This window comes from Amblyomma americanum, chromosome 7 (genome assembly GCF_052857255.1).
Source record: "Amblyomma americanum isolate KBUSLIRL-KWMA chromosome 7, ASM5285725v1, whole genome shotgun sequence".
NCBI lineage: Eukaryota > Metazoa > Arthropoda > Arachnida > Ixodida > Ixodidae > Amblyomma > Amblyomma americanum.
This window is the reverse complement of record NC_135503.1, coordinates 141,232,783-141,244,849: the sequence shown is the minus strand read 5'-3', so window position 1 is coordinate 141,244,849 and position 12,067 is coordinate 141,232,783. Positions and strand designations below refer to the sequence as shown.

Below are 12,067 nucleotides of genomic sequence, written 5' to 3'. Positions count from 1 at the left end.
CCCTTTTCTCAAAAAATCCTGCCCTAATATACCTGACACTCCGTTTGGCAGAGACACCGTGTCCGGGCATACGTAGCAGGGGTGCTCCAATGCAATTCCGCCGAGAGAGAAGTGTAACCGGTAGAGTCCACTTATGCCAAGAGGATCCCCCGTTATGCCTACAAATTTGGTTGCCATACCACCAGACGCTTCCAACACCTCGCGGTCCCCCTTCCTTCGAAGCGTGTTAAAACTGCTCTCCTTAAGCAATGTCACCTTTGACCCCGTATCTATCAACAATTCCATACAACAACCATTTAACTTGCAACGCACAACAGGGCATGCCTCGTCGGCCACACAAACTACCACCTCCTCATCATCTACTGCTCCCTCCCCACGCTCCTCAGGCTGGGGAGGACTAACTAGTTTTTTGACTCGGTATCTGGAGCCCCGCTGTAGGCTTGCTTAGGGCGTGTCTCGCCTGCTTCTCTTTGTGGCTCCCCACGGCGCACGTTTTGGCAGAACCTGGCGATGTGTCCGCGACCCTGGCAAGCGAAGCATACGATTTCTTGAAAATCTCGCATACCGCGCCTGTAGCTTTGTGGCGGTCTCCGGTTTCCAGCGAATGGGCGCTGTTGAGCGCGCGCTTCAACCTGGCATTCTACCTGCTGAGATAGCAGCTGTTCTAAGCGATCTAACCGCTCTGTCAAGAGAGCAACCTCAGGGTTGAGCACCGCTCTCTCTATGACGCGTACTCTCGCTGCGGCTGTCGTTAACGCCTCATTTTGTTCCTCATCCAATGCGGCCTCCACGGCTTGGTCGAAATTGCTCGGCTTGCGCGAGAGCACGAACCGGCGCACGGGGTCTTGCAGACCAGCCACGAACAAAGCGGTCATTTCCTCTTTAAGTATATCCTCCGCGTATTTCTTCTTAAGCTGGTCTCCTTCCTCCTCCCTGCTTAACGTATCGCGCGCTAAGCGCTGAAGCCGCGACGCAAACGTTCGCACGTCCTCCCCTACCATCTGTCCGGCGTCACGGAACCTCTGTACTCGCACGTGACGTGGTTCAGTGTCAAAATGCTCAAACGCGAGCTTCTTAAATTCCGCAAATGATTTTGTGGATTTTACTTTTTCGTCTCGCCATGCAAAATCATGAGCAGCTCCTGCCATCTTACACCTCGCCATTCCCAGCATTTGAGCATCGGACCATCCCCCCATTTTCCCAATCTTTCTAGCATGGAAAAGAAATCGCAGATTGGAACCCCTGTCTTATCTCCCGTAAACGTCGGAATGACGCTTCCTAATGCCAGCATGCTTGCTCCGAGCGACGGCTGTGGAGTGGGAGCTCCCTCAGATACAGTCATTTTTTTTTTCAAGCCCTCCAGTGCCTCAAGCCTCTCAAATGGGGGTAAAAGTCCCACAATCAGTCTCGTGATTCCCTTTTGATTACAATTTTGAAGTCATGAATGTCACAGCATTCAGAGGACATTTGCTTTTGAGACCCCACTTCTGGCACCAGTGTGATGACCCCCATAATGCGCAGGTCCACACGGGACGGAGAGGCAAAGAGACACCGTATGGCTCAGTTTAAACAAACAGGTATATTCAATAATTACACATGGTTAAGGTTATACATCAGAGGCTGGGGCGTCCGAGCTTACGTGCCGACGACTTCATGGGGGCGATGGAGTGGCTCCGGAGTTGGGCTCGAGCGGTTGCTGGCAGAAGCTGCACGCCGTCGGGCTTCGGCACTGAAGGCTCTCTTGGCGAACGATGTCGTCCTCAGCGTGTATGCAGTAGAATTTCAATAGTCGTCCGTTTCTTCGAGGATGGTTCACAAACCCTTCCTCTAGTGTCGTTCGGCTTGGAAGATGAACAGGAGGCGAGCTTGTAGATGATGACAGCAGAGCATAATTTTACAACATACATATACAGAGAGTTAAACTGGAAAAAGCAGAACTGAATTTACAAAAGAACAAACTTTGCACTACTTTACTCATCGACCGGGCAGGTTAGTGCCTAAGTAGCATCACATTACATGCTAAGCATGGAGCCCCAGCTCAGACTGGACTGCATCCGTTTACATGTGCTTTTAAGCACTTGATTAACAAAGGACTAAGGGCGGTCATTTCCAGTGGCCCGCCCAAAGCATCAATTCTCCAATCCAAAATAACATGCGAGATGGGGACCACCCCTTTGGGTTGGGCTTAGCCTCGAACCCAGAGTCTGTTAACAATACAAACTAAATAAACAACAAAAACGCCACCACTCTCTCTCAAGTGAGAGTATACACAGGCTCTCTCTTCGGAGCTAATTCACTAGCGCCTGTCTTTCCACATTCTTGGCGAGTACTGCCTGTCCGCCATGACAGGTGTCCGTCGCGGCCCTTCTGGGAAGCTGTGGGTGCCTTCCCGGCGATAGCCCACGACAAAGGGGGGGAGGGAAAGAATGTCGTCTTCGCGGTATCGCATAGCGTCGGCTGTGGTACGGCGCGCTCTGGCCCGCTGACAGCTCCCTTGTCCTGGAATGTAACCGGAAATTGGGGAGGATAAAGCCTGTTTCCCCGGGGCGGCGGCGGGTCCGGTTTTTCTGGTCGTCACTCAAAGAGCATGGCTGGGTAATTGATGATGCCGCTGTCACGGGTCTCCGTCTACGCCGCGCCGTCGAACGTGGATCCTCGTAGCACACACGGAATGTCACAATATGTTACAGAAGATGTGTGTCAGTTTGCATGTTCTACTACAAGGGAAATGAACAGGTACTGCAGTGCAGTATTTGTTAAAGAAAGCTTTAATTATCAATACAGCATTGGAAAGAACAAGGACTCTGAACACTTAGTATAACTGACACATTGCATGAATACTGCTGATGTTTGGTAACAGTTGCACGCCTATTACAGGTATAAAATGACTAAAAAACTAAAGTGCCCCACAACCACCTCAATCTGCCCACTGTTATTGTGGGAGCGCTTTTGTGCTGTACTGAAACAGTATGAAAAAAATATTAAAATGGAGCATATGTGGGTAGTTGTCAAGAACATTGCAATTAAATAAATGTTATCGCTATGTGTTGCAAATAAATAAGGATTCGGAGCGCTGAACATAACTACATAGTGCACGTAATTTGATGAAAGTTATGTGCTTATCACACCTCTAAAATGATTAGCAAAAAGAGATTGCACTTTTTGTCCTTTACTATCTCTAGTTTTGTAAATTGTTACACAACGCGTTCCTGTAGAGCACTGTAAAAATATGCAATAAAAACTATATGGTACAAGTGGAGAACAATTAATGCAGTGAAAAAATTGTCAAAAAAAGACTTTGCAAATGAAGGATACGTGCAGAAGTGTAAGCGCTACTATATTACCTCTCTGGAAAAATTAAAAACAAAATGCACACACAACTCTTGTTTGCCTTATTCCAACTGCAAAAATACTGTCATTTGGCCATTTACATGGTTTCATCAGAAAATCAGAATGATTGAGATCCAGAGATCAAGAAATCTGCTCACCGCCATAGCTAGACCGGCATTGTGCACATGCATTAGAGAAGCAGGGTGACTTCCGTGTGTTAACAAGTCTCCTACAGTGCGATGTGAGCGCATGTTAAAGAAGCCATAGTTGGTCTGAACTAATCTGGAGCCCTCCACTAAGCTGTCCCTCATTGCTAATATTGCCACTTTGGGAGTATTAAACTCAACTGCTAACTATTTTCTTCTCATGTGTTTGAACAGGCCGAGAAGTAAATACTGTGGGAACGAGGAGGTTAATGAAAACAAAGACATGACTGCGTGCACTTTGTGTTAATTTCAATCTGAAAGAACTTGGCACTGCTTATAGTCTCTGTAAAACTACAGGAGTCGGGACATAATTTTGTTGGTCCAGAGAAAACTGTCAAATTGAATCCCCTGGACTGTACACTCAACGCCATTGTCAACTAAAATTCGCGCCAGGAAAGTCCCGTCAGTGCCATTTGCCCTTGCACCTGATAATAGTACTTGTGCGAGGTACGAAGCAAGCTGTCTTTCAGGTATGATGCAGTTTGAATGGCATTGCTCAGAAGTTCTCCTCGGTCTCTAGCAGCTGAAAGAGTCTTCACTTCCAGAAGGACAAAGCTGTCACCATCTTTCACTGCTCTGTCTGGTGTGGCACCAAGTACTGCTACACCAGGCTTGACGCACAGGCCGCAGTGGTACACTTCAATCGAAGCACCATTCTTAACATGCCGCCGCACAGCACTCTCCTCATTAAGCAAGCCGTCCCTCATATAGTTGGTTTGCACGGTGCTTGATCCAAAAACTCGCTTCAAAAACTATTCATCTGCTGGCTTCTGGCGGCTAACATTGTCGCCAAGTGGGACGCAGTCGGGCGCTCTGCTCTCTCAAAGGACCATGTTGCAGAACTGCTCTGGTCTCCCGTGCTTTATTCAAGCGCGAACGCTTCTTCGAGTGTCAAAGAGCAGTCTTCAAAATTGCAGCCTGCTGGCACATTCTCGCTTCACAGCACCTTGGTGGGGAGTCTAAGCATTAGCTTCGCTGGCACTGCATCCTGCTGAATGACTGGCACTGGAAGAAAAGAGTTGTCCCGCAATGTATCACGCAAAATACGAAGCATGCCTTCCTCGCACAGTGTTTTATGCAATCCTTGTATGTCTCCTTCAGTCAACTGAACGCGCGCATTGTCTTTGCACGCTCGCTTTGTTTTGCATTGTTGGGCACATGCTTCACAAAGTTCAAATTGGAAAACTTTAACGTGTGCATGTTCCCATCCTTTGTCCCAGTCGCCCAGGCTCTTGGCTTTCCAGTTCACGAAGCAGTGTCCTGGATATAAACTTGTCCAGAGCGCTTCATGTCCAGAACAGACCACAATAGGGCTGTCACATGTTTGCACACTTTTGATGCTCCTGCACGGCAGTCGCGACAGCCTTCCTTCACGAGCCCGTCAGATGTAATTGCTGCATCTACCTTGTACCGTTTTGACACAGAAAATGATGCCTCGAAAGTGGCTTTAAGGTGCACCTGCCCACCAGCTTCGCAGAGCAGTGCGTCGTGAACCTTCTCAGCTTTAAACATCCTATAGCCGGCAACACAATGTTTGGAAGCAGATAGAGCCCTCTCGTGCTGCAAAATGGAGTCCTCCGCAAAACGTCTGTACCGGACTTTCAGCTCCTTGGTCCACGGTCCTTTCGGGAGACTCAATGGAAGTGGCAGAACATTTTCGACGGCTTGCAGTGGTGCCTGGAACATACACAAATCAATGATACCTTCTAGCTGTACCTATTTCATTAATGTAAACGTAGATATGAAGGTTTTTTACAACTAAAATAAGTCACTGATGAGCAACAAAAATTTCTGGAAAAGCTCTACGTCGGGAGGCATTAATATGTGCACTCTAGAAAATCTGTGAAGTGAAGAAATGCTGAGTGCCGTTCAAAACCTGCGAGGTTAACACAAAATTTCGTCAGTAGTTCACTTACTTTCAATGCTTCTGCACTTGTAAAGAAACGTTTTACTTCACTACCCTGCAGACACCAAGCGTGAAGAAAACTATCTGTACATTTAAGGAACGAGAAGTTTAACAATTTAATATTGTTCTTCGTAGTGGAAAGTAACTTCTATAAGTTAATGCAAAACTGGGGTCTGAAGATTTTCACTAAAAATTGGTTTCTGCGCTCGTTCTTGGTTTGAAAGTCCACATCGTGCTCAGCTCACGATAGCATTTCAAGAGCCATTGTCTCGACAGTGACACTTTTGATGCAAGCATCGTACTTGTATAATCGCAGCGCGGTATCACGAGCCTGGAGAGAAGCACACAGAGTATTTGCATGTTCCGAAAATGTCCAGCCAACCTTCCTAACATTCTACTTTCATCGTACGTAACATGCATATGAGCGCGACCTGATGCTACATCGTATCACACGCCCATGTGGCGGCTGAAGCGTTGGCGGCGAAACCTTCGGCCTCCTCTTGCACGGACACTTATTCGCGTCCGAAAAAGGTACTATTGCATTCCGAATACATGGCAGAAACGTTGCACGGTTTTTCAGTTGCTGCTGAAGTGGAAACAACACGACCGCGAACGATCAGTACAAGACCAAGCTGTCTGATGACTTGTCAACAGAAGCTGTAACACACACCAAACGAAAAGGGCATACCCATATCGAAGTTCTGCTCCGTGCACAGCAGCGGGACGCGGAGAAATGCGTACGTGTGCGGGCGGCGAGGGCTCGACGTATACATGCAGTGGGCGAACGCCGATCTTTGCGTCTACTTACCGTGCTCGGCTGGTGATCCATGGCCGTAGAACGCAACATCCAACTGTGTCACGCGATGCAAAGGAACAGCAGACACAACAGGAAGACCAAGAAACAGCGATGACGACGAGATGGCAGAAAAAGGCTTTCCGGTGTCCGGGCGCAGTCGGTGAGGCGGACGGAAAGACGCGAGCAGACGCGAGCGCGGCGCTCCGTTCTGCCAGAGTGCTTTGCGCGGCCGCTTTGTTGCGCGGCGGAATTTGTGAAAAGGTCCATTTTGTCGTGAGGCCAGCGACAAGGGTGTTGAATTTAGTTTCGAGGCGAACATCAAGGCCTCGGAGTCTTTTGTCAGATTGGTCAGAGAGATCTTTCAGCTTAGAGTTCCCATCGGTTGGCGGGGGGAGGGGGGGGGGTACGTAGTTGTTTTCGAGCAGGGTGATTGAGGAGGAGTGCTGTTGGTTTGTGTTGTCGGAGGAGAATGTGAGGTTACGAGAGAAAGGGCAGGAGACAGAAGGGAACTGAGTGAGGGCGGAGAGGCGGCTTACCTCCTCCCGCAGAGCTAGAGATGGGCAAAACGGCTCACTTCAGTGAGCGGCTCAGAACGGCTCCGCTCACTGAAGTGAGCCGGACCATTTGAACGGCTCACCCGCTCACCTGGGTCGCTCAGGAAAGAGCCGGGTCTTTTGAGCAACTCCTTTACCGCCAGTTAGCTGAGAAAAAAAGAAAGAAAACTTCTCATCCTTCGAGAGGCGACGCGCAGGTGGGGCGGGGAAGGAAAAGAGCATCACGCAATAAGGGTAAGGGCTCCCGTAATAATAGGTTTTTCGGAAATTTTCGTTATGTGTTTTTCTCTTATCCAAGCCCTGGGCTCGAGGTTGTGTCAAACTTCAGGGCTGTACGTGGCTACCTTCATTGGTTATCGAAACTTAGGACGGGCCTCGAAATACGGCCGCTCTAACTTCTTTGTTTATAAAACGTACAAAAACGCAAGCAAATACATTACAAATCACAAGTCGGTATTGCCTAGTTTAGCTAGAGGCTCCGTGCAGTGGCTTGTAATTCTGCAAATATACCTAGGCTTTAACACGTGGGTCGATAAGTAAGGTCTTGTAGTGTATGTTCTCTGTGTGAGGATTACCTTTTTTTAGTTACTGTTACTTCGGCCGTCTGTGTGAGATCTGCTTGTGTAACTCAGTTTGCCTTTGTACATTTATGTAGATATATTTCCTCTCTTCATCATCTGCATTCGACAATCGTCCCCATCTTCAAACACTGCCTGGAGAGGCCCTGTTCCTCTCTTAAGGAAAGGAAGAGACCATGCCGGAATTTACTACACGGCTATTTTACTGATGCATATATCGTTTTGTTTTCATGAAAGCCAAATAACTAGCAGGTTACACTGTAACCTCTGCTATAGAGTTTAGTTATTTGGCTTTAAAAAAAAACGATATGTGCATTAGTAGAATAACCGTGTTATAGGTATTTTTACTAATACCTTCGAAATGTTGCACCATCTCACGATGCACGATCGGTGGGAGTCGTGAGACACCGCTCGAACAACAGCTGTCAACGGCGCCATCCTTTGCCAATGATTTGCCAGAAGGCACGTTCTGAGCGAAACAGCGCTCGCAGACAACGGACGACAACAAGGAAGACACAACACCGCAGGACAACACAAAGCGAGGACAAGCTCTGCGAGCGCTCTTTTGCTCGGAATGTATCTCAACCAACTCGCCCAGAAATACGCACTTTGCCAGAAGACCCGGCTCTGATTGAACGGTTCTTCGAACGGCTCACTGAACGAGAGAGAAGCGGCCCTCCAAAACAGCCGCACGGCTCACTGAACGAGAGAGAAGCGGATCTCCAAAAGAGCCGCACGGCTCACTGAACGAGAGAAGCGCCTCTCCAAAAAGCCGCACGGCTCACTGCACGACAGAAGCAGTTCACCAAAAGAGCGACTCTCCAAAAGAGCCAAATGGCTCACTGAACGAGAGAATCGGTTCACCAGAAGTGCGGCTCTCCAAAAGAGCCAAACGGCTCACTGAGCCAAAGACCCGGCTCTTCAAAAGAACCGGATCTCCAAAGGAGCCAAACGGCTCATTGAGCCAAAGACCCGGCTCTTCAAAAGATCCGGATCTCCAAAGGAGCCAAACGGCTCACTGAGCCAAAGACCCGGCTCTTCAAAAGATCCGGATCTTTTGAAGAGCCGGGTCTTTGGCTCAGTGAGCCGTTTGGCTCCTTTGGAGATCCGGATCTCTCGTTCAGCTAGAGGGCGACCCGTTCACTCAACCAGCTTTCTCGCACTGCTAATAGATGGCGCGCAAATCGCACCCAGCAGCTCTGACGGACGGTTCGACACGGCTAACTGAACGACAAACCAGCTTTCTCGCACTGCTAACTGATGGCGCGCAAATCGTACCAGGCAGAAGACCCAGCGACCCAGCTCTGACGGAACAGACAGTTCGCCGTTCGGCACGGATCACTACGCGGGACTACGGTCCTATGGATCAGTGAGCCGGATCTCCAAAAGAACCGCCGCTCTCTTTTACTGAGCCACGGCTCACCCGCTTTTTTAAAAGAGCGGCTCAGAATATCCGGCTCACTCCTGAGCGACCCATCTCTACGCAGAGCCCGGAGCTCCACGGGGGCGAGCGGCGATCTCTGCACACGGTCGGCCCAGGAGAGCTCCTTCCTGGCTTTGCCGCTCTTGTCAAGTGAGGCGGACCGGTTGCTGCTTGCACTGCGAAATGACTTTCGAAGACCTGGATACTGCTCCCTGGTTCTTGACTGGTGTCCGTCGACTGGCGGTGCAGTGCGGTGCGGCGGGCGGGCGTACAGGTACTTGCACTTTACGTTGCCGGTATGATGCCCTCCGCCACAGATGATGCACTTGGGCAGACAGGTCGGGGGCTCTGTCGGCGTGTACCTGTCACCGCAATTGTGGCAGTATCCGCTGGCTGGGGCGGGACAAACATCCTGGAGGTGTCCAATAGGCGGCAGTTTTTGTCGTTGTGAAAAGAATATGTGAATGCCCACCCAACAGTGGAGACCTTTTGGCAGAAGGCCAGTGGCGAAAGTGATGATGATGGCCCGCTTTTTTCCAAAGAGTCGAGCGTCGATGATTGGTAGCTCAGGATTGAACAGGACATGTCTAAGATGTCAGCGTGCGATTCACCACTGTGAGCCATATGAAGGACGCCCCTCACCGCATCATCGGGCTGAGCGAGGTAGGTAGTGGCCGCAGTTAAGCTCGTATCGATGGGGATGGACGTGATTTGGGCATAAGCCCGAGCTCGAACATCCACTGCAGTGCTGACTATGAAAGTATTGTTGGCCGGATGGAGCCGCACCTGGTGTTGGGCGTGCTCTGCTTGCGAGGGGATTTTCTTCACAGTGCGCATAACTGTGATCACTGCGCGAATAGTTTCCTTGGTCACGTCCAAACCGCCGCGTGGTATGACTGCGATCTTGATATTATCGCGCGGCAGCCGCGGAAGGGGAGCGCGCCGTAAGTGCGGTTGGCGCGACGTAGCTGGCGGCGTCGCAGCTCGGGATTTCCCGCCGGTTGGGCAGCCGTCGCCGCCATTGCGTTACGTAGCAGTTGCCGGGCGTTACTCGTTGCGGAGACGCATGACGGCCTACCATTCACCAGTTTGGACCTCGGCGTGGTCGATGTCAGTACCATATACTTGATACTCCATGGCTGAGTGGGCTACGGGCCACAGACGCTAGGCCAAACATATTGCCTAACTCCGGCATGCAATCGGGAGAAAGAGAGAGACAGAACTGGAAAGTGGGCAAAGTGGTTCCCCTGCACAAGGCTGGGGTCAAACATTCTCCTAATTATTATCGGCCCATTTCACTTCTTAGCATCCCTTGTAAGATCATGGAACATGTCATCTACTCTCACCTTGCCAATTTTCTTGAGTCAAAATCTTTTTTCAGTCATTGCCAACACGGGTTTCGTAAATAATTCTCATGCGAGACGCAGCTTCCCCGACTACTGATCCGGAGTTCCCGGGTTCGATCCCGACCGCGGCGGCTGCGTTTTTATGGAGGAAAAACGCTAAGGCGCCTGTGTGCTGTGCGATGTCAGTGCACGTTAAAGATCCCCAGGTGGTCGAAATTATTCCGGAGCCCTCCACTACGGCACCTAATTCTTCCTTTCTTCTTTCACTCCCTCTCTTATCCCTTCCCTTACGGCGCGGTTCAGGTGTCCAACGATATATGAGACAGATACTGCGCCATTTCCTTTCCCCAAAAAACCAATTAAAAAAATTAAAATTAAATCATTAGCTACTGAAATCGAATCTGTTCAAAACCGTGCGTCACGTTTTATACTTTCCAATTATCACCGTAACTCCAGTCTTCCCGTTATGAAAACTACCTTATCATTGCCACTGCTTTCACTGCGCAGAAAAATTTCTCGCTTATGCCTATTTCATAAGATCTATTATTGTAATCCTGTCCTTAAGAGTGTTACGTTTGGAGACCCCAACATGACAAGAATATTCAAGCCACTGAGAAGCCTAAATCGACAGGCTTCAAAGTTCCGTCCACGTGGTTGCAGCGCCACGAGTGCAGGTGGTGGCGTCTACAAGGGACCTCCCCCCCACCCCCCCACCCCTGCTGTTTATGGGGTGAAACGGCCCTCCACTGTCTGAGAACGGCTTTGGTGAACCTGTCTTTTGTTCTCAAAGCCGGACCCACCCGGGACATGTTTCTCCCGGAGGGGACGACGGGGTAGCCGGCGAGCGGCGGGACTGCAAATGAGCCGTGGCAAATGCGGCCGTGTTTGACTAAGCCAACGACGCCGGAATCCTCGTGCTTCGAAAACAACCTCGTCTTAGACTGTGCTTTTCCTTATACGTGGAACCTTCTGCAAACTGCAGTGGCAACCTTTAGTTCCCACGCTACCGCTGTGAAGTGCAGGTGACTGACTTTCGACGCTGCCATGGGACCCCCTTCGGGCTATTCATCACTGTAGCCTGGACAGCGCGGACCGTAATCTGGCAGAAGTGGCAAGAGTGTGTTGCTGGGGGCGTCCTGGAAGGCGGACCCTGAAGACTAGACACGTGATCTACATCACAGTGATTCGACGCATTTTTAATGAACTAGATTCCCCAACTAGGGACCTGGGTACAGCGGACCCTATTTAAGCAACGATCTGGCCTGTGATCACCCAGCTCCCGATTCACTCTTTCGAACTTTGTAAAAATGTAAATAAACCCTTTCAGTCTCTTCTTCACCTCGAAGACCCTCTCATCTCTTCGTCACCCCCACAACAGCAGTCTCCCGATCCGGAACCCGGGGACACCGACCTTGGCGAGAGACGGCACAGGCGAACCAGGGGCCCGCATCTAACAAGAGTCAGCTTCTAACTACCCCTACATATGTTTCAGGCCGCATTTATCATCTTCGCAAAGTAGGTGTTCCGTCATGCCATACTAAACACGCTTTTTCTTCTTTTGTCCCAAACACTTGTGGCAGTTGGAACCACCTTCCCAGGCACATTGTCGTCATTACTAACCCAAGTTCTTTTAAGACAGCCCTATCTAATCTCTATTTGTAGATTTTATTCAGTTTTATTTTGCGTTCATTTTCGCTGTCCTATTGCTGTATGCCGGAAATGTTTTCCTTTTCTGGGGGGATTTGTTACTTTTTCCCCCTTTGTTTTCTTTTGCCTTACTCTTTGTTTTGTTTTGTTCATTTTTCGCCGCGTTGTCATTTCTTATATTTGTTTTTTTACTGCACTGTATGTTACTCAATGCATGTCTTTGCCACTCCCCTTTTTAATGCCTTCAGGCCCTGAGGGTATTTGAATATATAAATAAATAA

General features: G+C 49.6%; 1 pseudogene; it reads right to left on the bottom strand.

Moving 5' to 3' along the window:
• Nucleotides 1-4,473: 4,473 nt before the first annotated feature.
• LOC144098113 (uncharacterized) lies at nt 4,474-9,930 on the bottom strand (annotated as a pseudogene).
• Between the last annotated feature and the right edge of the window lie 2,137 nt (nt 9,931-12,067).